This window comes from Labrus bergylta, chromosome 7 (genome assembly GCF_963930695.1).
Source record: "Labrus bergylta chromosome 7, fLabBer1.1, whole genome shotgun sequence".
NCBI classification, from domain to species: Eukaryota; Metazoa; Chordata; class Actinopteri; order Labriformes; family Labridae; genus Labrus; species Labrus bergylta.
Window position 1 is genome coordinate 11,828,182 of NC_089201.1, and position 26,217 is coordinate 11,854,398.

General features: G+C 39.7%; 1 long non-coding RNA gene across 2 annotated transcripts; it reads right to left on the bottom strand.

Annotated features, from left to right (window-relative positions):
* Positions 1-15,779: 15,779 nt before the first annotated feature.
* LOC136179710 (uncharacterized) lies at positions 15,780-24,881 on the bottom strand. Of its 2 annotated transcripts, XR_010666683.1 has the most exons (3): positions 24,545-24,881; positions 24,243-24,302; positions 15,780-17,377 (listed from the first exon to the last, which is right to left on the bottom strand). It is a non-coding gene; the product is annotated as an uncharacterized lncRNA (long non-coding RNA). The 2 variants fall into 2 exon arrangements; XR_010666682.1 differs by lacking the exon at positions 15,780-17,377 and having other exon boundaries at positions 22,733-24,302.
* Positions 24,882-26,217: the final 1,336 nt, after the last annotated feature.

A 26,217-nucleotide genomic window follows, 5' to 3' on the forward strand; every position in this document is an offset into this window, starting at 1 on the left:
TTGCTATGTGAAAATGGTAATATTTCCAGGGACATGTGATTTTTTTTTTTTTTTTTTTCACGAGAGTCGTATACTGAAACTATAACCACTGGAAGCTTTCTTCGTGCATGTTTTCTGTTTCTTCATTGTGGTCACTTGGCCCAATGACTTGGGAGTCTTACTACCACAGGTACTATTCTAGTTCTCTTTAGAAACATGCAACAGCAACTTGACAACAAAGGACAACTCAAATCTTGACCTTTATCAATATATTTACTTTATTAACGGTGTAGCCGCCTTCTTCATGTGTGCTCCATATACGATGGTTAAAGGCAAATGAAAGAAACAATTCTTACATTCACAACAAGGACCTATATTGTCTGCCAGACATGAAGTCATCACTGAGATTGTATTGAGCTGCTCAGTGATCATGATCTGTACTCTCTGCTGTTTTAGTCTTTGATCAATGATCACTATGGATTTCTAAAAGAGAAAAGCATGGCTGTAAACTGATACAACTTGTTAAAACTTCTGGCTCGACCTTTAGGTGGAGCATATTTTGAGTCACTCTGTCTCACTGTTAGAGTGTTGAACTTAACCTGTGGGATGTTATGAAAAAATCCACTTATCACTGTTTCTGAAAACTGAGGCTTCTCAGTATCCCTTGAATGTGGGATTCAGTAATGTAAGAATCACTCTTGACATATTGGTTCTGTCTGGCAAACCTTCAAGAATATATATAAGACATTTTTAGTGCCAGACACATTACTTAACAGCATTATGTGACTTATTTCATAAAATGTATTATAAGGGACAATTTTCTGACCAAACGGTTGATCTGTCACTTAATGCTAAACATGGCACAAGGCCACGTGCTTTTCTCGCTTCAGCAATCTGACACCTATAAATGTGGTTCTTGTACTAATAAGATTATTATTAGTGGTGCTGTTTCACCACAAAAATGTTGGGATAGAAATATCAGAAATTTGATATTTTATTTTACCTTGCAGTCAATACAAGCATAACACTGTTCTGCTTTGGTAAGTTACAATTTAAGTAAATGTAATTGGAATTCATGACAATTGTCAAGTTAATAGTTAAGCTTATTGAATGTAATTTAGTGGCTACAGTCAATTGCCTACATTATTTTCTGACATAAAAGGGACTTTTTGAAATGTGAAATCCATTGAAGGAACACTTAGAGTGGTTCTGAATCATTTGGTGGGAATTAAAAGCTGCTAGGAGTCTCAGATCATTTGCTTCTTTATGGGTTACACTAAAGTTTAATATTATCAGAGAATGACATCAGAACCTGCCGTCAGCCAAAGGCAGGGCAAGTGTTGGCTGTGGCAGATAAAGATTTCAAGCCACCATGGTGGATATCTTGTTCTCATATAAAGACACATTATATTAAAATGGCAAATCTTGAATTAAGACCATTCAGGGATTAATGTTATATGATGTTTATTTCATGTAAATTTTGTCAAACATTAAACAAAACAAAACCTTAATCTGATCCTTGTGTGAGATGATGTATTCACAGCCACAGATCTGCTACACTGCGCCTGTTACTCTGTGGTCAAATTGTATCACTGTAGTGAACGCTTAATCTTTTCTCATTATTCTACTAATGGTATGAATTATTTCCAAATGAAATACCTTTTAATACTTAGGTAGCTGGCCAGCAGAGGGCAGAAGAAGGTTGGAAATACATCACAGCTAGCTAGTCCTAATGTGCAAACTCACAAAGATATCTCAAGGCACCTGACGTAAAGAGCAGGACTTGTCCATTCTCTTGATGGTGTCATTGTTATTAGTTATTACTATCAGTTGCTGGGTGACAATATGTAACAATCATTAAGACTGTACATTGATTTTAATATAAATTACAGTACTTAATATCTCAGTGGGAGTCATGTCAAACATCTATACAACATATTTAGAATAGAAAAAGCAAAGGTCTAATGCACCCCTGTGGGACGCCATAGCCCTGAACATTCAGTCTTCCCAAGATGACCAACAGCCTTTGGCCTTGTCATGTTTTTTTTTGTGTGATGATTGCATGTTCTCCCCTTGCATTTGTGGTTTCTCTGAGGGTACTCCAGCGTCCTCTATTAGTTCAAACGAATGCTCAGCGCTCAGCACAACCCCTGGGGTGTGAGTCGGTTGTCTCTCAATCAGAAGCTCGGGGTTTGATCCTCAGCTTCTGCAGTCACATGTCCTTTGGCAAGACTCTTAACCCCGTGTTGCTCCCGCTGCTTCGTCGGCACATTAGATTCGGTTTTTTTACTGATGGGCACTTTACATATTGTAGCTGTCACATCTCAATGACAGTATAGTTCATTCTGTTATTTCTCATGTTTTATGTCTTGTGTTTCCTCTTTGCCTTGATACTTACCCTGTGTCCTGTTTCAGATCCTTGGCTTCCTGTCCTCTCACCTGATGTGTCTCACCTGTGTCTAACTGTCTTCACTTCCCTTGAGTATTAAGTTTCTGTGTTCCTCTCTTTCTTCAGTGCATGTTCTTCTTGTTCCTTTGTGACCACGTTCCAGCCTTTAGTGAATTTCTGATTTAGTATTTTGACCCGTTTCCGTATTATTGACCTGTCTTTTGCATATCGTTTTGGATACCTCAGCTTGTGTATTGGATTCCTGTGTATCGACCCTTTTCTGATTAAACAGACTTGTATTTTGAACCTTTAGGTATTCTTAAAGTCGTGCATTTGGGTTCTGTGTTTTATGGTTTAGTGTGACAGTAGCAGCCTCTGTCACCAGGGGGTGAATGGGGATGTGTGACCTGCGGTGTACAAGCTCTTTAAGCGCTATACAACCTCAAGTCCATTAAACATTGTCTGAGTGGTTGTCTGTCTTTATGACTGCCATGTGATTGACTGACAATCTGTCAAGCGTGTACCAGACAGCTGGAATAGGCTGTTCCCCAAACCCAGCCCCCTATTCACCCTTATTGGGATAAGTGGTGTTGATAATGGGGGCTGTCGAATGACATTTTAGGTGCAGTTCTTGACGGTATGGCATAAATCCTATATCAAAGTCTTCATTAATTGCCTATTCAATATCCAAGTAATCATCAGGTGGGGTATGATGGATTTTACCAGTATGTTGTATGAACACAGTTGAATTTTATTTGCAAATCTATATGATATAAACAACCTAATACATTACTCTAATAATTTTTCAGGCACTCATTTTGTTGAAACAAATTGAAATTGAATTAAAAGCTGTTACCCGCAATGCTGCTGCTCTCCAAGAAAAAATGTTGTGTCTGAACTTCCGGACCCAGATCATTATTTAAAGATTAAAAAAAAGAGGCTTTGAGTTCAGCAGAAAATCTTCTTGTTTGGTGACTAGCTTGTTTAGACAGTGTGATGAAATATTTATCCTTGAACCGAATTCAAACATGTAAACAAGTGCAATTTGCAATTTGCTATGTTTTTTTTCAACCTCTTTTGACACTGCTGACCTGAACTGAATGATATGAAAAGAACGTTTTATGGTCAGAGTTTAGTGGGGGGAAAAACACAAATGTCTATATGTCATGTAATGTATGCCAAAACATGTCATTTATAGTATGTTGCGTTTTGATTGTATGACAGTGGTAAATATATATTTCTGAATATTAAGCCACATACGTTGATGAAGACTAAATGCCCCCCCCCCCCTTATTTTGTGTTCCCTTGTTCACACACAATTGCAGTTCTACTACACCTAGTCAAGGGACACATTAACACATGAAAATTTCACTTGAAGCTTTGTTAAATCCCTTTGTTGTGCAGGCAGAAAGATGAGCCTGTAATTATACACAAGGTAAGAGAAGTGGGCCGCCTCTGGCTGATAGTGTGGTTAACAATGAATTTCCTACAGCATATATCACGCCCTTGAGCTGTAGACATCCTCAGAGTGCTGTGAGACCTCTGACCTTCAGAATTAGGATGCAACATTTTGCGTGGTTCCTGATAGTAACCATAGCGACCGCTTACAGCGTTCTCAGCGTGGGCTTGTTTGGGTGTAAATAACAAAACACCCACTCTTATTTCCCAATTGCTGTAATGCATATTCATACTCACACGTGAGTCATTAGGGACATGTTTTATTACTCTATCCACCATCCATCATTCTTTTATCCTTCGCAGCCTTCTATCCTTTTTTGGCTTGACTAAATAGTAATTACTTTGAGGCCATTCGAAGGATGCAGACCCTGCCCGCTCGCAGCTAGATTGTAATGGGTTCATAAGCACTGCTGATTGAATTGATTGCAACAGTTGGAGTCTGGCTGAGATGTACAATGGGGTAGAATATGCAGAGCGCAAGGCATTAATCAGCTCACACAAACAGGCTACTGGCTTTCATTTTATTTCAAGGTACAGTTGAACATGTATACAATACAGTGCAAGAGAAAGAGATGGCAGCAAATAAAAATACAAAATCATTTTTTTTTCATCACATTGGCAGTTGTGTTAAGACTCTGTCTTATGTGCACAACCATCTTTTTTGTTCATCTTGTATCATAAGTGCTTGTATCACCATCTGCACAGTGCGTTGGCTTTTTGAAATGTGCAGATTTCCATTTATTCTCTTTAAAAATTAACATATTGAAACAAATACATAACACAAACAGCAGGGAGGAAGGAAAATGAGCCTACAGTATGCTGATAAATTGATTGACAGTTCTTACCTTTAGAACAAAGCCTCCCGCCTCGACCTTCACCCAGGAGACCAGGACAGGAGTACAGTGTGCTTCCAAAACTTAACTTTGAATTATTGTTGTAAACTACCCCATGATGTTTTTATTTTATATATAAGTATAAACAAATTATATGACTTTGCCTAACCAAACACAATGCTAATCTTGAATTGCATTCAACAGATGAAAATATGATCCTTTGCATCTTTATGGCAAGGCAACAGGGCTGCCTAGTGCATCTGAATGAGATTTCAAAAGCTGAGACAAAGCGACCTGGGATGAAAACACATAATATGTAACCTGTAAGTTTCGCCAAATCAACCAAAAAGGGGAATCTTGAGAAAATCGTTTTTTTCTCACTTGCATGTTTGAATGAATGTCAGTGGATGTCCATTGCAGCTGGGGATTAATTGTTGTGCTTTGCCTGTCAGCACCTGTGTGTCCGATCAGACTTAAGGCTCTTCGTTTGCACTGAAATTGTTTCCTCCTTTCTAGATCCTTGCTTGTGTTGTACTTACTCTCTTGGATAAAAGTGTCTGCTAAATGAATTGTAGAATTGTAAAATTGTGAGTTCAAGAAATAGTACAGAAACCAGAAGTCCAAAACACCCAAACGCTGCTAATGTGTGACTCACTGAGGTAGACTGTGACATGTTGTCAAGAACATTAATGTACAACAACAAAATCACTAGTCTTCCAAAACACGTCACACTGGTCTGACAGACTCCAAAGTCTTAGCTATGGCTCCAGATTATCTGACACAGCAGTCATGGAAGTCAAATATGTGTGGCATCAAATACTGAGGATTTCTTTGAACGTTTTTATCTACAGAAATCAACAGGACAAAGTCAGGAGCTGAAACTGTTGGGGGAGGGGGAGGGGGAATTATGAATGGTAAAGAAAATAAAAACACATTCAATTTCGAAGATCTTATATCTGAGGAGAGAAAGTCATTAGGCTTCGAGATTAATCACATTTATATTTGGTCCAAGCCGTGTCGATTTAAACTCAGTACTTCATAATAGAAGCTCTTAATCTGTTTGCTTTTGCCTTCATTACATTAATTCAACGTTTATTATGTTTGATTCTGATCAACAGCGAGGGACATTAAGGCACTTTGAATTAGCACGTGCTGCTAAAAACAGAAGATAAAGAAACAACATGCAGCTGGAGAGGGAAAAAAAACCTTGATGAATTCATTCAGCTGATGCCCCCTGCTGTTGATAATAAATCGCTGATAAATACAGCACTCACACAAACGAGAACACACAAGTCTCAACGTGGATATAACAATGTGGATCTCGCTGCGCTGTAAGATGGACACACATACACGTACACAAGAGAGTGAATGCTACACAGTTGTGACAGAGCAGCTGTTTTATTAACAGAAGAGTAAAAGGACACAAGTTTAATCTCCTGGTATTGGTTCTGTAAAGCTCTGCCAATAAAGTTGGATTTCTGCAGGATAAAGGAGAGGCGAGTGGATGAAGGATAGGGGAGATGAAAGAAAAAAGGTATGATGGAAATATGAGGGAGGGAGGGAGGGAGGGAGGGAGGGAAGGGAAGGGAAAGGAAAGGAAAAAAGGAGAGCGAGGAAAAGGTCACAAAACAGTAAAAGAAACATGAAATAAACTAGCAGGGGAAAACAGGCAAGAGAAATGGCATGAGAGGAGAGGAGAGGAGAGGAGAGTCAGTCGTCTGTCAAACGAAAGGTTGGGGGTTCGATCCCCAGCTCCTGCAGCCACATGTCCGATGTATCCTTGGGCAAGACACGTAACGTAAAAGTGCTATACAAGCCCAAGCCAATTAAACATTTAACATTTTTACCAAAAAAGAGAAGTAGAAAGGCAAAATAAAAAAGGGGGGGGGGCAGGAAAGGAAGGGAGAGGAAAGGATGGAAGGAGAGAAAATTGCAGAGTAGTATAGAGGAAAGGGGATTTCCAGAAAATAGAGGGAGAGAAGTGGAAAAGAGGATAACACGGGGAAAAGGAAAGGTAAATGCATTTGAATAACAATGAAGCAGCGAGATAACTGTTTTGATATCCAGCTGCTGCGGGTTATCCAAGTCAAACAACACAACAGTATTTATGGGTGCAAGTTGTGTTGTGAATGACAAATATCTCATTAATGAACAATAATGTCTTGTTTTGCTGAATACCGCCTACAGCATTTGTGCTCAGTCCTATGTCCTGTTAATATCGCTGGCTTCAGCCGTGCTGACCCCTCCGCTGTTCTTCTATTTCTATTAATCTTTAATGGCCGGTAAACGGCAGCTTGCCACACACTGACTGACGTAGCTCTCTCACCTCATTACTGTCCTGGAGGAGAAAAGAGAACAAAACTACTGATTTCTCTGCAATGTATTTAAGGTTTAGGGGCTTTATGTGATGTCCCCTATGTTTCTTCACTGTTACTTTAATCAGCTCTGAACTGTTTCAGGCCTCAATGAGTTACTGCTCTTTCATTGTCCCATGAAGGCTGGGATGTGTTCCTTCATTGTCTAATGACAGCCATCTTCCGCTGGTTTTACTGTGGAAGCTGTGCCGAGAAAAGCAGAGTTAAAAACACACCATCTGTTACAGACACACACGCACAAGCACGCACACACACACATATGCAGGTGCCCTACTTGCTGATCTCAACAAAGGTCTGTGACGCTGTGACATTTGGAAGTAGATGAAATGACCGGCAGGGTCAGGGAGTCTTTCGCTCCATGTTTTACTGCCTGGGTATAAGAGCTCTTAAGACCTGAAAGAAACATACATTTACACACAAACACATGAACACACAAACATGCTCAGTTCTCTCAGTTTGCCTTGAAACTTCAATACCTCTCTCTTACCCCTGATCTCTGGGTAATCTGTTCTGCTGAGTCCTAGTTGGGGGTGAGGAACTGCAGGACCCCATCAAATCTCTAAAGCCTGTCAAGGTGCCTGACCTCTCGTCCTGGAGCTATTTGAATTTCTATATTTCTTCTACAGCTAAACAAAGTCTTTGTAAATCAGAGAAGGACCCTCTTCTCTGTGAGAATTAAGTAACAAAAATCCTGCTATGCATGTCCAAATATACTGTAGGAGATTGCTAATCTAAGATTGCTAGAAAAGAAAGCTGGTGTGTCACAAGTTTAAAGAGTGTGATAAGTGAGAAATGAAGGCTTTCCACAGGAACAACACTTTTCTTACAAATAACAAAAAGTGGTGTATCCTTCAGTTTCTTATTTAATTGATAATCACTTCTTGGGTGCTAACTAGCTTGCGTTGGTGTTTCTGCTTTGCACTTCCTAAGATCATTTGTCAGTCAGAGGTATTTGTAGCACGTCTTCACGTTACAGGGTTTCTGTATGTCCTACATACAGGGTTGTTGTCTTTTAAAGAGTTTGAGTTGTACTGAATGGGCTTTCAAGTAAGTGCCACTGTCAAGGGAAGGAAGTCCAGAAATACTGTGAGACAAAATTACATCTCTCGCTTGTCTGATGACAGTTGGCATGATTTTTTTTTTTCTCTCTTTCAGTTGCTTACATTTGAATGCACATCTTTCTACCAGATGCACATTAGACAACACATAGAATAACATATATTCAAGCTTTAATCAAAAGGCTATCTTTATACACTTCAAATGTTAACACAAGGTAGTGAAACTGATATTTTCTTCTAGGGAAATGTCAAAGAATGACCTTAAATACAGATCAGGAATGTGCTTTTATACAGGAAAAGTAAAAGTGCAGACAACCTGGTTTCTTTAAAGACAATAAAGAAAAGACTGTAAGAAAGTGACTGGGGTGTTTTCTGTTGTTGTTGCTTTGTCTTATCCTTAAAAAACCTAAACCTCAGTATCTACGGAAATTATCAGGAAACAATTTGTACCACTTAACATAATGCATAGTGTACTCAGATTAAAAACCCTAATATCTTGAGGAAAAATCCCCTGCCATCAAATGGAACATTAAAGGTATAAGGTTGGTTTATATTGCAAAAATTACGAGAAAATATTGTAGCTGTGCTAACAATAAATTACTGGTCACTTCAGACAGCAGCTCTAAAGGAATTGTGGGACTTTGGAGCAACATTTGAAACAACTCCAAATTTCAATTTTTATAGATAAATATTAATCAGATAACATGAAATGTATTGAGTTAGATACAAAACTGAGACAGTCATAAAACCAACACAATATCTGGGGAGCCCAATGAAAAAATGTCAGTATTTATTTTCTATAAGGGTGTGCAAGAGGTATACAATAAAAATCTGCCCTCTTAATCTACTCCTTTATAGCCAAAGCCTTCTTTTCACAAATAATTTCCAACATTTACTAACCTAACTCTTCTTTTAGCTGCTGCAGCTTCATTTGAAATCTTTATCATCTCTTGGTGAACTTGTACAGCCTCCACATTGCACTTTACAATGCTCTCATCAGAGGCTGCTGTCAGAGCAAACAATACTCAGAATGACAGCTGCCTTGGCTCGACAGCACTGCCACCAAGTTTAAGTTACAGGAGCCATTGATTCTCTATGGGGTGCTGGCTGCCTGGGTTAGCGCACACAATGCTGGAGCAACAATACAGCTGCATTGTCTCGGTCACAGCGCTGAGCAGGAGAGTGACAGTGTACAGTGTGCTATGAGTTCATTAGACCAGCACTGTTCTCCCTTTTTTCTCTCTCTCTTTCTCTGTTCCCTACTTCCCTTAGCCCTCTTCTCTTTCCCTCTCTCTCTCTCTCTCTGCCGGGGAAGGTGCGCCCTTCTCAGTACTCATTTATGTCTAGTATGAGCCACTGAGTTACAGGTATTAGGCAAGGAACATTGGAGATTGCCACACAAGGACATGCTGCATGGTTAAACCCATGAACCCATTTGCAACACACACTTGGTCTGCACACACACACACACACACACACACACATGGACGCACGCAGACAGAATGACCCATTAGGAATAAGCTTCACGTCCAGTCTGCTTCTAATTTTCAAATTAAAAAAGCATATTAAGAAATAATGGGCTCCCCATAGTTCACATTACTTAGTTGCTCTGGTTATCTCTGTCTACCTCTGTCTCTCTGGAGATCTTAGGTCACTGCATGTGTAGAAGAAAAGCTCAGAGGGTGAGGGTCTGGGACTATTATTCTCCTGGCCTTGGTTATACAATTATAGGCAACCTGCTGAATAGTTCCATGTTAGCAGACTAAATTATGCTCTTCACTTTGGGATGAAGGTGCTTTCACTCAGAGCCAAAGAGAGAAATAAGGGGGAGAAGACACTAGTGTTCCCTATGAAGCTTACAGAGTGCTCAAGGATGGCCTTCTCTCCTTTTTCTTCTGCTAATGTTCTACATTAGACTAATGCTTAATTAGGATGTCAAGGCCAGTTAGTGAAATTTAATTCTTATACAGAGGTGGGGGACAAAAATCTTTCAAAAAATATTCCTTCACATCCAATGAGAATCATTTCCGCATACATGTATTGTAAGATAATCTCATCATTAACTGTTCATTAATGATGGTAATTGTAAATATGATATGACTCCTTGTTAGAGACATGCACAGACTAGAGGCGCTCTTGTTCTTAAGGAGTCCACTTCCACTTCATATAAATACGGCTCTTCATGCTGTGATTATGCAGGGTCGACTCGGTATAGATGATGCGACAGAGGTCAAAATTAGATGCGCTCCTTATGATATAATCTAATCTCAAACTGCGCCAACAAAGATGAAATTCTCACTGTCTCATGAAAGAGCATCATAAGCTTCAGAGAATATTGCAGGGATCTTCTGTTGGATCACAGTGTACTCCACAGGTGCTGCTGTTCTTGCGAGTACATCCTGTGTATTATATACCCAGACTAATAATTCTGCAACCATCCTTTCTCACTCTTCTCTCAACTTGCATGTGATGCACTACCATAAAATGAGTTTGAAACAACCAAACAAACAAAAAAAAAAGTTGTCTTGTTTTGTGTGTGTGATTTCTCGTCCAAAATATTTAAAAATCTTTATCCTTTTTTAATGGACCGTAAGGCATCACGTGGATTTCTTATTGGTTATATACATATTTCAGCTTCAAGTGTCTGCAGTTGCCAGAGAAAATGGATATTTCCTGATTGAAGATTGTGACTTATGTTAGAATTTTAAATTTCATTTTGTGAGATGAACATGTTAAAGGAAAACAATTGGAAGCGGTATAAGATTTCACTACACCTAGTCTAAACTCAGGAGGATCAGGGTGGATTTACAGAGGGCATTTTCTCTGGCTGGCACAGAGACTTGTAAACTCAAATGCCAAAAGGCCAAACATGGCAGAAACAAGCTTTGTGGATGGTCTGTAAGAACAGGAGGGGCCACGCTGTGCTGCGGTGTGGCAGTAAAACACAAATCGTACACTGAAGGACAACACGTAAAGGTATAAATCAAAGCTCCTCTTATCTTTAATAAGTTTAATTTAGTTCGCCAGATTGCGATATTTAAAGCTTCTCTGATTGTTGTGGATGTCACTAACAAAAACCCATATTTAAAATATAATTTAGTCCCATACCACAAAATTCCAAAGTTAATTCTGTTTTCTCTCATCCTTTCTTAGCTAACATGTCATTTTTTTCTTTCCTCTCATATTCTGTCCTTTACCTGACTTACCTAGAATGTATTTTTCTTTGCTTCTTTGTAACCTCTTCTTTTATCTTTACTTCATATTTTCTTCCTTTCCTCTCTTTCCCCCTCCCTCTGATCCATCCCCTCCTTCTCCTTTTTCACCTCATCCTTAGTTCCTGTACCCCCCTCCTTCTCCACCTGCTCACATTGATTCTGTGTTAGTGAATTTGCAGCTGCAGGAGCTCAAGGGAGGGGAAATGGCCAGTGAGCGGAAGTGAGCAGAGCCGGACATGGCTACTTCCTGCACAGCATGGTAGTCATTGCATCACCTGGGTCATTTGTCCTACACCCCCACCCCCATCCCCCCACCCCCCACTTATACTCCCCCCCCCCCCCCTTCACTCCTCTTCCCCAAGCTCGTTCTCCTTTATTCACCTCTGATTTGGCTCTCTCTGCAGACAGGAAGATGACAGCCCATCAAGGGTCGCTGTAGGCTGATCATTAACGATGCCCTGTGGTTGACTTCAATTAGCCCGAAGAGACACTGAACTGCAGCTGAGCACAGTGAGAGCGTGCAGTCTGTGGACTTCTTGGCTTTCAGATATACAGTTTCATTATGACCCCCTGGAGATACACGATACAGAGGCTGAAAAATTTGATTTCAGAAGATTTTAACTTTACGTACAATTGTGCTGACAGTTTATTACTCTAATTGAGTACTCCAAATGAAGCAATGAAGGTAGAGTATCTAAAATTAGCTTTATTAAGCGTAAGTCATAAAACAGTATGAGGAACATATTAAAACAATTATAGGCTGCTTCTCAGTGATATTAGAACATTTAATGTATTAATAAGAACCAGTCACTGATTCATTGTCTTTCAGTCTGATGTTGTTGAGCCTCTAATAATCCTGATTGACCTGACAGACCCTTTCTACATATTTTGACTGCTGTTATTGTCAAAAGTGAGTCCCTAAAAAATGTCACTTAGCCTGTTGACATTTGATGATGAGGAGGAGGAGGAGGAGGGAAAGTCCGGGGAACGGGTAAAATTGCATGACAGAGAAATAGAGACAAGAAACCGATGAAGCCACAGAAATATAAGGACAATATAGAGAAAACATGTGAACGGAGAGAGCAAATTTACTGCGAAACTCTAGGATTATCAACAACGGTGAGAGTAGATGATGATTGCCATGATGTATGTGTGAGTGTGTGTATGTGGACAAGAGGGGGGGGGGGGGGGGGGGGGGGGGGGACAATTATGTATAACTCCCCCTTCTCTAGCTACATTCCCCTCTGTCTGTCTACCCCCTACAGCGGCCCTGATGGGACCCAACCTTTCATTTGCTCATTGCAGTAATTGGCGTGTGTGAGGGGGAGGTACATGTGTTCTGCTCCCCCTCTGCGTCTGTCAGAGAATTAGAAAATGGAATTCTCTGAAGAGCAGTGTGCGTCTGCTTTCTTCATCCAAGATGACACATTTTCATTATTCACTCTGCGGCAGAACAGATTTCTCTGTCCTCTGGCCACAAGCATACATTATGATTTGCAATTCTGAAGATAATTCATATTGTGTTTAATTTGCAAAAGTACATTTAGAGAAATCAATCGTAAATTAAAAGCCTCAGCAATTAAGAATTTTTTTTTTTTTTGCCGCAGGTCATTCTCGACAGGGATGACAATAATGAATGATAACGTCAGTTTAAATTTGAAAACAAATTGGCTCACAAATTAATTTGCCTTATTAAATAAACTAAAGAGGAAATCAAATTGTCCCTCAAGTATAATCAATTCAGGTCAAAGTTTGTTTGTTATATTAAATGTCTTTATAACCAAGTAGCACAGTGTGCAGTATGGACGCTAACCATTATGAACTTTAGTGTAAGAATACAAAAAGCTGCGCAAAATTTTGTAAGATGACCTGATTTAAAATAGTTCTGTCTCGACCCTGAAATGCTAGATGTATGGATGTGGTCCTGAATAACATGTTGTCAATAACTTGGCTCTTCTTTTGCCTTGTAAATAAACAGTAGCTAATGACAAAAACATTGATATTCAGAAAATAGAGTATATGACATTAATTTTACTCCTATCTTACTTAAATAGTAAGTATAAACCAGCTATTAAATCATCTCACCACAACAAATCAGTCAAATATAGATAGATTGATAGATAGATAGATAGATAGATAGATAGATAAAACCATTTGAAAGCCTATTTAAGAGTGAATGAAATACTTTATGATCTCCAGCAACAGTTGGACATTCACTGAGGGGGAGAACAGCTAGACCACCACTGACCTCTCACAGAGGGAGCATCCTGTACATGGCACCCTGAGATGAGGGCTGACCACAGGGGGAGAAGGAGCCAGAGAAAAGGAAACAACTGGCAGGGGGAGGAGGTGGAGAGAGAGGGTGGGGGGTGGGGGGGGGGGTCTGTTGATGGAAGAGCAGCAGGGAAGCTGAGATGTGGAGGTGAGGTGCGCTCTCAGGAGGCAAGGTTATTTGGTTAGGTGAAAGGATTGCAAGTGGAAAAGAACAGAGGGGAAGCAGGGTGAGGCGAGGTGCCTTGTAGAGGGGGTAAGGTGAGGGAAATGGTGCAAGAGAGGTGCGAGAAATGGCAGGGATTGCGTGTGAAAGGAAAAGGTGCTGGGTTTAAGACCACAATAAGCCATTACATGAAGGAAGAAAGCAGCGCAGGTAACGGTGGAGGACAGAGAGATCTTTCATGAAGAAATATGATAAATTATTCTCTCTAATTTTGACCTCCACGTGCACCTGGTACTAGAATAAAACCTGATAAAAACCCTAATCAAGCAAAATGAGATCGTTGAAGGAGTGAGTGCACCACAGGCACACTACATGCTTTTACATCTGCATGGAGTACTTGTGTGCACAGGAACTCAAAAACAGGTGGAAGTCAACTCAGGCTGCTACTCACATGTCAATATGGGTCTATGGAGATACATGTGGACTGAACAGCTGACTGAACAAGACTGAGACCTGTCAATATTAATTATCTAGTAAATATTATCAGCAGAGAGTACACACACAAACTCTCAGCGGGAGAAATGTCGAAAAACCCCTCTTCTGTTTAGATTTGCAGACATATTGGACATGTGCATTATAAACAGCGGCATGTCTCCAGAGGAGCCATGGTAAAAGTGTGCACCACAGGACGGAGAGATGGGCACGAGGGTGAATAGAAGAACATGTGCTGCGTTGAGTCAGGGGGAGGGTAGTGGAGAAGGAAGGAAGGTGCTGTTTAGAACAGCAGGACGAGGTGGAGTGAAAGGATCATGGTGGCAGTGCAGTTGACACACTCTCAAACAGGAGAGCGAGGTGAGCGAAAAGGAAAAAAATGGTTCGGGGGGGTGGTTCGAGGAGTGGTGCGCAGGCAGGTTCCGCAAGTGAAAGAACACTCGCTGGTTTTACAATTTCATACAATCCTTTCTTCACTGGCTCTCTGGCCAGACGTCAAGCACATTTCTCTGGTTCTCAAATGTCCCCCTTCCTTCCACTTCATTTCCTTTCCTTAGCTTACTTTTATATTGATCACATCCTTTTCTTAACCCCTCAAGAACTCAAGAACTCAATTCTCAAAGCAACATTTGTTCAAATTAACTGTTCACATCTGCAGCATGCAGAGGAAGTGGAAATGTGAGAAGTATCAAGTCAGGAATGAGCGCTCTAAAAAACTTGATGAGGGTGAGCCCCTTCTTCTCTTGACCGAAGGCTAAGGGCTGTGAGATGGTTTGATTTTTATTGTAAATTTGGATTATTAACTTCCTGAATGAGTGCATTGCATCTCAAATTACTTGGTGATGGTTACTCTTATTTATATTATTTATAAGATTTTGAAAGTTTTCTTTTTACCACTTAATCCTAAAATTTTGTTTACAAAAGTACTGGTAAATAAAAAATCATAAAATATTATAGTCATTTTGTCTTAAATGAACACAAAAGAAGATAGTGTACTTGTAGTTTATCTATATTTCAGTTAAAAATCGCTGTATTTGTCTCAATTTTGTCTGTGCTGGTCTTTGATAAAACAATTGCACAGTCTCTCTTATGCGTGGTGGCAGTAGCTCAGTCTGTGAGGGACTGAGAACCGACGGGTTGCCAGTTCAAGTCCCGGTGCGGACTAAAGTATGTGTTGGTCTGGTTGCTGGAGAGGTGTGCTCCCTGTGTAGCGGTGTGTAGCAGCCCAATCTGACATCGCTGCATTAATGCATGTCCTGTTTGTGCATGTATAATAACAGAGTGCAAAAACAAAATACGTGAAATAAAAATACATTTAAAAATGTATCTTGAGTGAAGCTGCAAAGTCAGAAAAAATATCCTCATGATATTATCAGTGTTGTTTTTGAGAGTGTATATCTACAGTCTGATGTCAATTTGATTTTTTTAATAAAATGGTTGCATAAAGTCAAATTAAAAAGCAGTGGAGGATTCTTTGAGTAGAAAAAAGGATCTGACATTTCTTTAGCTTATGGACCAAACGCCATTATATCTCTAAATCTTTATAGACTACAGCACTTTAGCAATGATATGTAACTTTTTTTTACCTTTAAACAGAAGTTTCCAAGGTCTATGTAATAGCACAATAACTTTCAACAGGGAGAATGGAGTCTCTCCCATGCCCACAGCACTGCCCTATCACCTACAGTATTTACTATAACATGAAACTTTGGCAGCTGGCCGAGGTCATCTCGCGAGAAGTGCATTTACGGCACTGTAGTTCACACACACAAGACTGAATGAAAAGACGCCAGTTCTCTGTACTGGTTGATACAATGGCTGAGGCTTAGAGGAAGAGGACGATGAGGGATGAAGCTAAAAAGAGTAAAAGAGAGAGTGACCGAGCAATAAGGTCACATCCATGCAGATATTTTTCATAACAGACATATAACATAAGGGTGTATCATTATCAATGTCATTGTTGACTTATTTTAAGCAGCTTGACAGGGTACACAAATCATCTAACCCAAGTTACGTATCTGGTTTGCAAACAAATAAATAAATAAATCCATCACACTCCAAAAAGTTGTCTCTTTCCTTGTTGATCTTTAAGTTAGCTTTATAATTTTGTTTGGAATCTATCTCAACTAGTATAAGAAAAAAATCCCCTCCAATGTAGCCATTTGTACTACAGACATCATGGTAGCAGTCGAATACCAGAGCTGGCAACGCGTCCATTATCCCGTCAAATGTCGATGACAGTTATTATTTTTAGAAAAAAGTTCATGGACGTTAATTTGAAAAATGATTATAAGAACATTTAACTTCTGGTAAATGTGACTATTTCCATTACTTGAATTAACATTCACCAGCTTCACACACACACACACACACACACACACACACACACACACACACACACGTGCGCACACACACACACACCCCACAACTGTCATCAGAACAAGGTTTTTGCATTCCTGCTGGTTTGTCTCTGTCGGCGACAAGCACCTGTGAGTTATGTGCAACAAAGGTTCCTAGCAACAGTCGTCTAGGAGAGACATCATCAGGATGCACACCTGTTTGATCTGCTGGGACCCTCTGTGATAAGTGGCCTTGGTTGCCATAGTGACCTGGATATGCGATGGATCCATGTGGCGCTATTGAATGGCCTTGGATTATAAGCACACATACATATGAAGACACAAAAGGACCCACAGAAGAAAAAAAAAACCTAAACATATATCAAGCTTAAAAATGTACACTGCACAGTGAGTACAGACAAGACCCACACTAAAACAAAGCTGCACACATGCACTGTGAGCAGAGGGATACAAAGAACACAAAATCACACAACCAACTTAAGTCTAGCATAACGAGGCAGCAGATCACCTCAGACCAGGCCCACTTTCACACCTGCATGACGACTCGTAACAGAATTCACACATGGAAGAACGCGGGGGAAAAACAGACTGAACAACAACAATCAATGCAAACACATAGACCAACTCCAAACATTCCTTTCATTAAAAAAAAAACACACACAATGCAGTGTGAGGGGAAAAAAAACGAGTCGACAGATAGCAAAAACATGCTGACAGTTGCTCACAGTCTGCAGGTGGACGGGGAAGCGCTTTGCCTCACGATGAAGATCTCTGCATTGACCTTGGAGTAAAAAATGTGATTCATTAACTGCAGTAGTCATTCATACCTAAAAAGACGTACTAATCTGCACACAGAAATACATAATTGTCTGCACTGGTACATTTTGTATTGACTGAAAAGCCTGATAGAAACAAGAGTGTTTCAGTGGATTCAGAAACGAACAATGCTACATGCTCCACATTCCTGTCTGATACATCAGGAATATGAATAGTTACCAATTAAAGCGTGTGAAACTGCAGGGGCTGTTCTCCTTAGTTCTCTATATGTACCCATGTGCAGTGTGTAAATCGAAGAAATTTCAATATAAATAAAGCAGCAATCAGTGGTGTTATGTGTATTAACAATACACATAATAATTATTGATATATAGATGTAATGTACATCCCTCTGCATTACACAGATGACAGTAAAAGCTGTTTTGAAATGAAGAAACGTATTACGATGCATATGAACCCATAAGGCAAACTACAGTTTTTCTGTATTTATAATGCAAGGTAATTAGCCAATAAATGTTTCTCAGTCTGTCCCTGATTAACAAAGCTAATCAGCAGATCTTTAATTATATTTCCCCTCACATTGTCATCCTGAAAATACTAGCAATCATTATGGACAACAGTTTAAGATAACATGTTATTTAAAAAGAGAGGGATATCTTTTTGTCTGCTAACATGGCTCTCTACAGAATTAGTTGCATGATAAAAAAAATAAAATAATCGACCCAAACAGGTTGATCAAAAAAAGCAAGGTTTCAGGTTCAGAGTATGTCTTCAGCAATTTCATTGACTAACATGTAATACACTTAAACTACACAGACGTACTCATGCAATCGATGCAGAATTTCTCTTTGACCTTCCAGTTTTTATGCATGACGCTTTATTTGCATTAATCTGTATTTTACTTGACTCTGACAGTCTTTTGTGATCGCTATTGAAATAAATCCTTTCTTACCATTGTGCAAGGGGCGAGCCTGACAGCTCAGATGTTAAAGTCTGTCAGATAACAGACAGACAGCCTCATCCTTTATTCTACCAACCAATCATGACTCACAATCGGCATGAGGACTGAACAGCTCCAACTAAACAGCAGCGTCTTTAAAGGCCCAGTGTTTTCCACAACATGCCTTTCAAACGTCCATTTTTTTTCAGGCAGAGAAATAACAACGCTCATGATCTCGACCATCAGCCAAAGGAAGAAGAACAGCATGTGATACAGCTGGGAATGAAATGCTTGACCAGATGTGGAGATGGATCAGTGTAGCTTTACCAACCTGGCTGATTCGGACAGATGACCTAATGATTCAACCTTTGGCGATTGTTTCTCATAACATCTTTCCTGGTAGCTTTTATTTTTGTTGATTCATTTGATGTATTAAGATTATATAGTTCTGCTTGTTATTTATGAGGAATGGGCACAACCTGAGAAAGTCAGCTTAAGAAATAAAAGCAATAAACAAGGAAGGGAAAACAAACACACCATCACTTGTCTGAGGCTTAAATAAAATAAAAATTACCCAGCCTTTTTTAAAGTCAATAAAAATGTTTACATGATCAGTGATCTATGTAAAAAGTAAAAGTATGTTTGTTTTGTAGCATGTAGAGAACAGAACATGGGCTTCACATAGATCTGTATGATGATGCAGAAAAAAGGTAAATACGGTTTGGTTTCTGTTTCTATCAGTTTAAATGTCAATCATGACAAGCCTGTAGCTTCAGGAGACACCCCACCCCCTTTCTCTGGCAATATCTCTTCTTCATCCTCTAGCATCCTCAAATGACAACCCAACCCCTCCTCTCCCCTGCTTTCTCCAGCAAATGAAAAAAGGCCACATCAAACAATGGGTGAAGTTGGAGCAGATGATGGGGACAGGAAACTGGAAGATGAAGAAATAAGGCCGAGAGAAGGTGAGAAGGGAGGATGGAGAAGGCTGTGAGTGGGAGTGAAGTGTGGAGGAGAAAAAGGTGGAAAGTCAAAGAGAAGAGCAGAAAGATTTAGGACACAGTTTGTAGGATGTATATGAAATATGCATTAGATATTCATAAAACTAGGGGGATATAATATTACATTTCAAACAGCCAGTGGAACACAAGTCGATGCTATATTTGTGATAAAACTTGCTAATAATGCCAATCCCCTATCAGGTGGCTGAAGCTGAACCCAGCTGTCATTAGGAGGCGGGATAAAACCCTGGACAGGTTGCCAGTCAATCACAGGGCTGACATACAGACAAACAAACATCCACACTCAAACATATACGGGCAATAACTCATCAACCTTATTGCTTTGGACTGTGGGAGGGAGCGTAGAGAGTTCCCGAAGAGAACCAATGCTTGTTCTGGAAGAATATGTACTGTAAATGTCTGACCGAGTTGGAACCTTCTAGCTGTGTACGCCAGCGCTATCCACTGCACCACCATTCAGCCCTCTCCTGATATTCTGTTTTTTATTTCCCCTACAATTTCAGATGAACCTCTTCAATATTTTCACATTCATTATTTTCTATTTTGATTAGTGTTAAAAGTAATTTTGTCACTGCAAGCCACTCTGCTTGTGTGTGTGTGTGTGTGTGTGTGTGTGTGTGTGTGTGTGTGTGTGTGTGTGTGTGTGTGTGTGTGTGTGTGTGTGTGTGTGTGTGTGTGTGTGTGTGTGCAGGTTTGTGTGTGTATTTATCTTTTTACCTCTCTAGCTCCTTTTTTAGAGAATGACATAAATTATATAAACCGATTATAAACTCAGAGGTATTTTTTCATTTTATAAATGAAGAGGATGGGCAGATTTGTGACTTGAATCCAGAATGACTTGCAGGGCCCTTTTTTATATATATATATATATATATATATATATATAATAAGAAATCTAGGTAGATATACTCTAGGGTAATATACTTGACATTTGAATGACTTCACAGATTTTTTTTATCTCACTGTCTAGAAATAAAGTGTTTACAAGAGGCTATAGAATCCCCTCGGATAAAAAAAATCATAATTGAAAGATCAGAACTGACTATGTTTTTGCTCTGTGGTCTCCTGGCAACATCTTACTGATATCTCTTTTATAAATGTATCCTATGCTGATTATGCCTAATAGACCAAAGGGGTGTTCTTTGCTGAGAAGCAGAGGTGTATCCAGCTCTTTATGCTACATCTAGGATCCTGTGGTCGGGTCAGTATCTGGTAGATTTTGGGAAAAATCCCATTGAAATTCAAGCCTACAATGGGAGCCAATTACTGTGTCCTCAGAGGCAGGGTGAGTCGTGAAATTTTCTTTTTTTTTTTTTTTTTTTTAAATAGAAAAAGGACAAACTCAAAAATGCACCACCAACATACGTTGAAAAAGACTTCGGGGGCATTGTTGGGCCAGATGGTAAAAGAAAGGTGACAAACAATGTTCATAGGCACCTTAAATGATTTATCTTTTTAGCTTTTTCTCACTATGTTATTTTTGCACACTCTCATTTATTAATTAAATGTACATTTATAAAAAAAAAAAAAATTTCACAAGGGGAAAAAATTACACTTCAGAGAAGGAAAAAAGTTAAGGTTATAAAAGATTATGGTTAGGTTATACCATCTCACCAGCCCATAGCTCCTAGGCCTATGACGGTTATGGTGATTTTCCTGCTGGGAGTGGTAAAGGCACCGAGTCAAATTCACTGATTAAAAAAAGGAATTGAGTAAAAAAGCAATTTTACTTAAGTAGGTCCATATCAGAACAACATTCGTTTCTCAAGAATATACAGCAAAGGTTATAACATAAATAACAACAGAAATCAGATATAATGATAAATGTGACCTTAAATATTTATTTGGTACCATATCTGTGTATTCCTTCTTATTCTCAAATATTTGTATCACTTTTTTTGCAGAAACCACCAGGTTTTCACAGCTGCACAAAGAGATCTAAAATTATTTTAACTTTACCATAATGGGGGGGGGAGAGAATCAGTGCATGGTAGAACTGATGCGATACCAGTCACTTTTGCTAAAGGAAGGGAAAGAGGCAATCGGAGTAGAGGAGGAACACAGGAAGTGCAGGAGGGAGGCAAGGCGGTGAAGGGAGGTCAGAGAGGAACAGAGGGTGCAGAAGAAGGAGGAGGAGGAGGTGGTGCCGGAGCAGAAGGTGTAAGCAGGCGAGCGGGGGAGTGATGGCAGAGTCTCCCACCAGCACTGTCACAACCACACGCTTGGCTGCTGCTGCCGCTGATTGTGATTGCTGTTCAAACAAGGCCGACAGCTGCCACAAACATCGCCTGCTTAATATGACACATGTACACTCACCTGTGGACATACACTCGGACACACATGCACTGATATTGCTCAGATGTCACTCTTTGCTGTCCCGTTTTATGGCACCCTGTTATCTTTCTTTCTTGTGCTTGCTCTCTGATAAGACTGCTGCCGCTGTGATTGCCCTCTGCTCTCTGTTATGTACGACAGCTCAATCACTTATCAAATCAAGATGTTCGCTCATCATGATGGAATACACTAGGTTTCTATCGCAATATCTCATCTTGTCATTTTGTGCCTTCGTGTAAAACGTAAAAGACATAAAATGACGGTTTCCAAGATTTTCATGTATTTCCATCAACTTAAGAGTCACATAATTATAACCACCTTTAGTCTCATTATAAACACTTGAGATCTGCACAAAATGCACATGCTCTTTTTCTGTTCATTTGTTCCAAATTAAAAAAAATAAAAAATCATATTTTATGACCAAAAAGCAAGGCAACACACAACTCTGTCTCACAAATTGATGGAAAGAAATTGTCTTTATAGACATTTTTACACAAGAAATTCAAAGCATTGATATTTCAATTGTTTGTGTGTTTCTTAGATTTGATGATTTTCTGTTTTTCTCTATTTGATATCACCCTTAATTAAATATGTTTTGACCTTCACGACGAAAAATAAGAAGCTTAAAATGTCACTCTGGGTTCTAGAAAGTGTTATGAATGCTTCCTTTAGAGCCTTTTATATCAGTGTATTTCCCGTTTCACACACACTGCCTCATAGCACAGCTCCATTATGCTGTGTTTCTGCAAACATAACATAAAACTACTAATAACAACCAGTTTATCTTTAACACTTTGATCGCTCTACTGTACCAATGGAGCCTGTTTTTGGATTAGAAAGTGAGGCAAAAAGCCTACGGTTTCTAGACAATCTGCTAAAGCTGATAATGACTCGGAGCAAAAGGGATTAGTTTTGCATTCACAGCGCGTTCACTCAGTAATATATATGATTCTCAACAATCTCTACATCACCACAGATGCACTGAGGGGCTCTGCTTTCCTGCTGTTTTCCCTCTGGTGCCGTCTCTGTGTCATCCTCTCCCTTTCTCTGCCTCTCACTATGCACACACAAACACACACACACACACACACACACACACACACACACACACACACACAAACACACACACACACACACACACACACACACACACACACACACACACACACACACACACACACACACACACACACACACACACACACACACACACACACACACACACACACACACACACACACACACACACACACACACACACATACACCTCCATAGCAGTTGTACATTATGGAGTGGTAACTAGGCAGCATCTAATTGCAATAATTGGAAGAATGTACTGAGCGGCCTGTTTGAACACCTGTTAGCACTGAATTTCTCTCATGGCTACAGATTGCATGTGCTGTGTCACATTTGTTGTGTGCATGTGTATATGTGTGTGTGCGCGTGTGTGTGTGTGTAGATGTGGGTGTACCCATGTGTGAGCTCGGATCACATAAACCCCCTTCCTTCACCACCCAGGCACATGTAATGGGGGTGGGTGGGTGTGGGGGTTGGGAGGGGGGGGCTATGTAAATAGAAAATTCTGGCTGTGCTCCAGATCCCATTTTGACACCTCAGACCCTGCCAGAAGGAGTCTTCCCTACCGCTGACACATCCCAAGAATATTTACCCAGAATAATTTGGGACTTTGATGAAAAATGAATAATATACATCTTGGCCTTCACACTTGTCATGCTGTCAACACAGGCCTCCTCTAATTCTTCTTGTAGTATCTCATTTGATCAACTATGTGCATTACCTTTGTAAGCAATCTGCCTGTTTTAAAATCTCAAGCACAACATGAACTCTGTAACCTTTGTTTGTGTTGCCATTGTATTTATAATTCGGCCAGAGTCACTATACATGCCAGCCTACCTCCTCCCTATCCTCTTCATGTCCTTGCTGGGGGGCTTAAACTCAGATGTGTGGAGCTGTCCACCGCTGCGGTGCTGAAATCTGTCTGTGTTGAACACCCATCCACAAGAGCCATTAAAAGTATTCGTTTCAAGGACAAGGTTTCACACAATAAATATACAATTAAGTTCGAAATTCTTGAATTTTCCTGTGTGGGAGCTTTTTTTTTTTTTTTAACTAAATCATTTTCCCTTCACCAGTTCTCGTTTCATACTTTGAACATTAAACATGGCATTTAGATCTTCCCTTTCTGCCCCTGTCTCCCGCTTTCATCTGTCCAGTCTGCAGGAGACCGGTCGGATATTGACTGACTTTAAAGGTTCAGCATTGAGCTGTTGTCATTTGACCCCAGGGAGGCAAAACAGGCTGCGGGGCGGAAGACGATCGTGAACCTTGAGGTGAGCGTTTAAAAAAAAAAAAAATCATGGTTTTAAATCTAGTGTCGCTGTTAGTTACACTAGTTACCAATTAGGCTATATTTGGGAAAACGAAGTATTTAGATCAATACACGCTGCTTTGAGATCAAACACGAGGCTGAGACTTACTTCAGAGAGGTTGTCCCTCATTTAAAACTCGAAAGAGTAATTTGTGATATTGTAAAGATGGTTTGGCTCGCTTACCTGTTGATATCTTACAGGTCAGTCGGCACCTCACGCGCTGCCTCCTCATGATCATCACATCTGAACTCCGAGAGAGAAAACACAGAATCAGTCAAGAAAATGTAGAGTGGTGAGTTATTTGTAGTTCTCTGATAATTGAACTTGTTCAAAGTGGTTAGAGTTATATTAGTGTGTTACTCCATCCTGTGTCCCCGCTGTCAAGCAACAGCGCGTTTCTTTCCCCCAGCCCCCCTCTCTCTCTCTAAACACTTTCTCTTCCAGGTCTAGTTCTGTAGTAAAGTGTGGGGTGCCATGTGTCTCACCTGGTCGTCGTCGTCAGTCCGGCTCCACGGTTGTTGCCGCCGCCGCCACCGCCGTGTTTCCTGGAGAGATTAATGGATGGAGAAACACGCTGCGTCGGAGGACGCGTACAAGCCTCCGGTGTACTGCTGCCTGCTCCTTTAAAAGCCTTCAGTGGTCCAATAGGAGGACTTTCAGCCAGATGGGGGCCTGACGTAATCCGCGACCCCCCACTCAATTCGAATTGTATGATAGGCTATATTATATATAAGCATTATTTCTTTGACATAGAAAAAATAGTACATGTGATGCAAAACAATAAGAGGGACGAACTGACCTGCGTTATGTTTCACCCCCGGAAATGGGTTTATGGTTAGGCTATTTCATGCTATTATTTTATTTTTTCTATTTACTATCTTCAATAAGCTAGACTGCCTTTTGTGTTTATTGTTGCACATGAAAAAGGTCTAAAGGCAGTCTGCAAAATTGTGGCGGAACAAGGCATGCTGAAAAAAAAACAACATGTACTTTTGAGTGTGGACTCCAGCTCCTGCTGAATGTATCAAACTAATAAAGCCATCATGATCATGTCCTATGCCTGGGTGAATCCAGGTGAAAAACCACATCCTGTGTTCACCACAATACTGCAGTATTGTAATTATGACGAGATTGGAGGTAATTGTATATTCAATTCAACACTGCACTTTTTATATTTTTTATTACTTCCAAAGAAATATTGAATGATATTCTAAATTGTCTCTATTTCACTGCCAGTTATTGCAACTTTAAAGGTCAATGTTTTTGTTAAGGGAATACATGTGGTCATTTTACGAAGTAGCATGCATTGTTGTATTTCACCATGAAACCTTTTTGTAGGCTTATTGTTCAATTTCAGCTTGATATTATTCAATTATTGCCTAAAGAGTGATGAATCTGGACTAAAATCCCCACATTTTTTTTAGTACAAATGTTTACTTTGACATTCTTGTTGATTTCAAAAGTATTTGGATGTTAGACGTTCATCAGACAAACATTCGGCTACATTTGCCTGTTTGTCAAACATAATTTGAATTAATAAGAAAAAACATTTTTTTTTTATCAAAGGTGTAAAATTAAGAATAATTTTAAAAATCTAAATTTATCTTTGTGCATTTTTAAGCAAACCTTTCATAAGGACCGGTTCCACCAACATTAAATCTCATGAAACACAATCCACAGAGATGCATAGGTTTAAATGTTGTATTTGATATATGACTCAAATGATTTGCTTAAATATTTTACATAAATGGTAAGTGAATGATTGCCTGAGACACACGGAATATCACATTCCTGAAACACATACAGCTTTTTGGATAAGCTAAGCAAGTAGATAAATGATGAATGTATTATTCATCATGAGCCAGACTTTGACACAACTAAGAAATACTCTATCAATACCATTCATAGCTTTTGTACTTATTGATTTTAGTCTTTGCATGTTGAACATGTTAAAGGAGGTCAAATTTTCGGATTCTGTATTGTTGTGAGCTTTAGAAGTGTAAAATGATGAACATACTTCCCTTTTAAGAGAGAGAAAAACAATCCAAAATATTAAAGACTACAGAAATGTGTTTGCATTTTCCACACATTTCATCAATAAAACTGTGAAGGTTTCAAACAGCTGATGAAGAGACAGTGATGAAACAGGAAGGTTTAA